Source organism: Helianthus annuus, chromosome 10 (genome assembly GCF_002127325.2).
Source record: "Helianthus annuus cultivar XRQ/B chromosome 10, HanXRQr2.0-SUNRISE, whole genome shotgun sequence".
NCBI lineage: Eukaryota > Viridiplantae > Streptophyta > Magnoliopsida > Asterales > Asteraceae > Helianthus > Helianthus annuus.
The window spans coordinates 51,822,551-51,827,805 of record NC_035442.2 but is presented as its reverse complement, the minus strand read 5'-3'; the positions used below and the strand labels follow the sequence as shown (position 1 = coordinate 51,827,805).

The following is a 5,255-nucleotide window of genomic DNA, read 5'->3' as shown; positions in this document are numbered from 1 at the left end:
CTAATTTGCATAGTTTAAATGAAGTTATAGTGGTCAAAAGCATTTTATTTTTAAAACCACTTGTTTCACGGTTTAGCCATTCACAGTTTAACCAATATGCTTTGTGTACTATTTGGTGTTTAATTTAGCAAAGTATGTGATTGAAATTACTAAAATATACAATTAGATTGTGGGAGATTAATAGCTGAGAAGGTTACAACCAGAGATGAACGAAAATAGTTTTGATTTGGGGAAAGGAAGTGACAAAAATGGTGATGGTTGCAACTAGATAAAAGTGTGCTTATACATTCATCCAACATAGTATGTTTATTCTATTTGTTTGTCTTACAGATGCGTAATGTTAAATTAATGTTCAGGATAGGCTAGTCATGTATAGCTTTGACATTGCAAGGAGGTGACACGTTCTTATGATGTTGTGGTGACGCGACTAAGAGGGAAACAACCAGGATCAACTTTGAGATACCATTGGTGTTCCCATTATTTACATCACCGACAACAAAAGAAAAAAAAAAGAAGAAGAAATCAAGCGGTTGTAGTATAAACACGAGAAACAAGTGTCACGTGGTGACTTCATTAGGTCAACTTTTCATTACTATTGTTCCGATAGCGGTAAGGATGAAGATGAATCCTAGCAATACCACCAATCAAACAACTAAAGGTAGTGGTGTAGAAGTCGATTTGAATCTTAGTGGTCCTTTGAAGAATTTGAAAAAAACTATTTGTACATGTATTAATTTTATGTAATTATTACTTACGTCTTATGTACGACTTTTTTTTTAAAATCGTGTCAATTTATATTCACATTTGTGTAACTGATTTACACATGCGTAAATTGTTTAGTGACGCATATCTATGTATGTTTTACACATGGGCATCTGAATTACACATGTGTAAATTGTGCTTTGTTAAATATTAGCATCTATTTTACATATGTGCAGCGAAATTACTCCTGTAAAGTGTTCAATGTTACATATTTGTGTTTGTTTTACATATGTGCAGTTAATTTACACATGTGTAATTGTTCACTGTCACACATCTATGTATGTTTTATATAAATGCAATTTGCCATATTACACATATACACAATACTTTTAATATGTTCATATGTAATATGACATTATAAAGGCAAAGCTAATATACAAAGCTTGTAAATTTCAAAGCCACAATTTATGTAGATCTGATCGTTTCAAACACCGGAAATAAATTGTCAAACAAGATGCGAATCGGCATATTTCAAACACTGATGTAAATTGACATTATTCAATGCTGTATCTTCTTACAACCATCAGTAACTCGTAATATTATAAAAACATTGATTTCTAGGTACAAATACAAAAGATCATGTCTAGTTGTTGCTCATTCGATCAAGTTCCCAAGCTTTCTACAATAACTTTTCTTTAAATTTGTTTACGCCAGGAAGAAGTATATTCTTGCAACATATTTCTTTGTAACTGGATTTAGTTGACCCACTTTCTATCTTTAGAGTCACTAAAACAACAACTTAATTTTCTTGTGTAACTCCCCTAGAACAGTTCCATACATCGCAACACAAGAACCTCACAGTCTGTAGTATTATCCTTTGTTGCTCGACCGATATTTTAACCTTTACTAGTGTTGCTGTTCTAACTTCGTTGTACTTGGGATGTTTAACACTTCGAAAGTAATAGAGAAACACGTGAATCTGAAAGAAAACAATACAATAATGAGATAAGGTAATACTGCTTGTTCTCGACAATTTGTGAATAAAACCAAGTCTAATGTCTTAATATTTTCTTTGATGTTCGTAACTTGTTTACATTTTCTTCAAGTTTTTAACTATTATGATTTACACTTGTATAAATGTTCATATCTCTACCTTTTTTTTAAACTATTATGATTTGCACATGTGTAAACCTTCATATTGATGCTTATTTTTTCTAAGTATTATGATTTACACATGTGTAATCCATCATATATATGATTTACACATGTGTATACCTTCATTGTTATGTTTATTTTTTTTTAATTATTATGATTTACACATGTGTAAACCTTCATTATTATGCTTATTTTTTTCAAAGTATTATGATTTACACATGTGTAAATATTCATATTTATGCTTATTTTTTTAAGTATTATGATTTACACATGTGTAAACCTTCATACATACAATTACACTTGCGTAAACCTTCATATATATGCGATTTACACATATGTGAACATTCATATTTATGCTTATTTTTTTAAAGTATTATGATTTACACAGTGTAAACCTTCATATATAAGATTTACACATATGTAAACCTTCATATTTATTTTTAATTTTTTAAAGTATTATGATTTACACTTGTGTAAACCTTCATATATACGATTTACACATGTGTAAACCTTTATATATATATATATGATTTACACATGTGTAAACCTTCATATTTATGTCTATTTTTTGAAAGTAATATGATTTACACAAGTATAAAAACATATGGAATCCCGAGACTGAAATGCGGTACCAACACAATTCTCGAGTTAATCGTATCATCTCACACACATTTTTATCAATAAACCAAAAGTAACAATAACCTATAGCTACAAAGCAATTTATCAATTTGTAATCCCAAAAGCTTAGTTGACCCATGAACATAAAACACTATCTCTATATTCAAATCAACCCCACTCTTTTGTTGTGAAGCTTTGTTCAACGAGAAATTAAATTGCTTACCAACTAAACTACTTGACCATCAATCACAATTCTTACCGGTTTACGCCTACATGCATTAATCATTATAGTCCTTTCTCAAATTTAATTCTTGTTGTCATGTTACCCCTTGCCAACTGCACAAGATTAGAAAAAAAGTTCTTCGGTAATAATTTTACCACATCAGAGTTACAAAAGTGTATTAGACCCATTGTTAAATGCTTAAATTCAATAAACGTTCAATTTACAAAAACAAATCAAATTGATTACTGACCGGTGATAGCCACTAGGCTGCAGTCTGCCTGTCAAACTTTGGAGCGTAAAGTATCGTCTCCCCATGCTCGTCTTCAAGCTTTTTATAGATGTCTTTGTTGTTTTTTCCTGATTTGATTTCATCGCGAATAAGCTACAACAGAAACAAGCAAAATGAGCCCATGTTTAAATAACTTCTAATAAATGTTATTGGGCACGTTTGTTTGTATGTTTAAACGAATTCTCGTCACAATTAAAGATGACGATTAAAAGCAGAATAGAAAGAAAGAGTAACCTTCCTAAGGAGAACAACAATACCAGCTTGAGATTCTTCACTGGACTGACTACCACACTCTAAGCAACGGACATTGTGACTAATGTTTCTTGCTCGCGCATCCACAATCTGTTGTTTCTTCACAGGATCCTCTTCATTTTCCATTCTCTAGAATCCAAAAAAAAAAAAAAAAATTCAGTTGGGCATTTCGTCGAACAGTTGGTCTGCAATAAATTGTCTTCCTACAAATCAACAAATTCTGAAGTCGAACACTATAAAGCTACTGGAAACAAAAAGAAATATGGGTGTTCTCATTTAAACCTTCCCCTATATATACTACTGCATTATTTTGCATAATGACAACATACTACCACAATTTCCACAACAATGTCTATTTTACACATGTGTAAGTTGTTCAGTTATAGAAATCCTAATTCCACCAATCCTCCATACACATAATTAAATTCATACCAATGTCCAAACAAACGTAACAATTTCAGCCTCAATTAGTCATAAGCACCCTAATTCCATTAATTCTCCTTATACATAACTAGAAATCACATCAACATCCAAATAGACCTAGATGTTTCATACTTAACTAACAATGATAAATAATTAGACTTCAAACCATTAATCATATTTAAATCTCAACAAACATCAGTACCTGAAGAAGATAAGCAAAGAGTGAATTGTTTCAGAGCTTGACTCTAATTGAAGGGTTTATTCTTCTACACCTCTGTGCTAATCAGAAGTTTGATTCTTCATGATTTTGAATTGAAGGGTTTTTTTTTTTCTTGTTACAGGGATCGATTGAAGATTTTGATGGGTTTGTGTGTTTTATGTTTTTGACAATAATGCCCCCTTTGTCTTTTTATTTAAGTTTTCTCCTCATTTAAACTTCTCTAATCTTAGCCCTTAATTTATGATGATCTATGGATGGAAATTGGTCCTAGTGTTCTCACAAAAATGGGTGTTCTCAAGATAACCCTCCCCTATACATACATATATATATATATAGGGAGAAGATCATGCGAGAACCACCTCTTATTGTGAGAACCGCGAGAACCAAGTATGAACGCAACAATACTCAAACTACAAGGACTGAAATATAAAAATAAGGTATTTTCAATAAATCAGTTATCATATCCATTCACAATTTGTGCTATTCACTCATGTCTGACGCCGATTATCACCTCCGTCTCCGCCACCACGATTCCGACCACCGATCGAATATTCCGACAATGTATCTTTAATTCCGGTCACATTCTCAACACCTCAACGAATTATCAACGAATCACTTCATGTATTACGACAATTCATACAATTTCTGCAAACCCTAACATTCTTAGAACATATTTGTCATTTCTCCTCCACCACGATTCTGACCACCGATCGAAGCTTCCTTATAGTGTATCTTTAATTTCGGTCACAATCGCAATTACGACAATTCATCAAATTCCTGCAAACCCTAACGTTCTTACATCATATTCGTACTTTCTCATCTTACAAGGTAATGTATATGACTTTTTGTTCAATAATATTTGTATACATATTAACGAATTAAATGTTTTTAGTTTATGTTAATACATACATTACATTTACACTTGTGTCATAAACATTAAACTGATTTGTTAACATTTAACTAGTACTTTCTTTTATCTACTACATATGCACATATGCATATACATCAATTTTTTGCATATATGTTACTTCTAATACGATCACATATGTTTACACACATTATAAATGTTACACTGTTTGTCATTTTACCTATTGTTACATCATACACAATATGTGATCAATATAATAACAACAAATGTTACTCATATTTGCAGAAATCATGGCATCATCTGATTCGTCTTCAGTAAACGCCCCAATCAATATTATTAGAAATGATCAACATTGTCCAACAACAATGCAATCTGAAAAAGGGTTAATTCCTATAATTGATTCATCTTGTGTTGTTGCATCTATCGACCCCATCTATGACATTGTGACAGCTGATAATTTTGAAATCCCGTATAACACACAGTCATATTCTTATTCTGGATCGTC

General features: G+C 31.6%; 1 pseudogene; it reads right to left on the bottom strand.

The window, feature by feature from the left end:
* Window positions 1–2,760: 2,760 nt before the first annotated feature.
* Window positions 2,761–3,365, bottom strand: LOC110882428 (annotated as a pseudogene).
* Window positions 3,366–5,255: the final 1,890 nt, after the last annotated feature.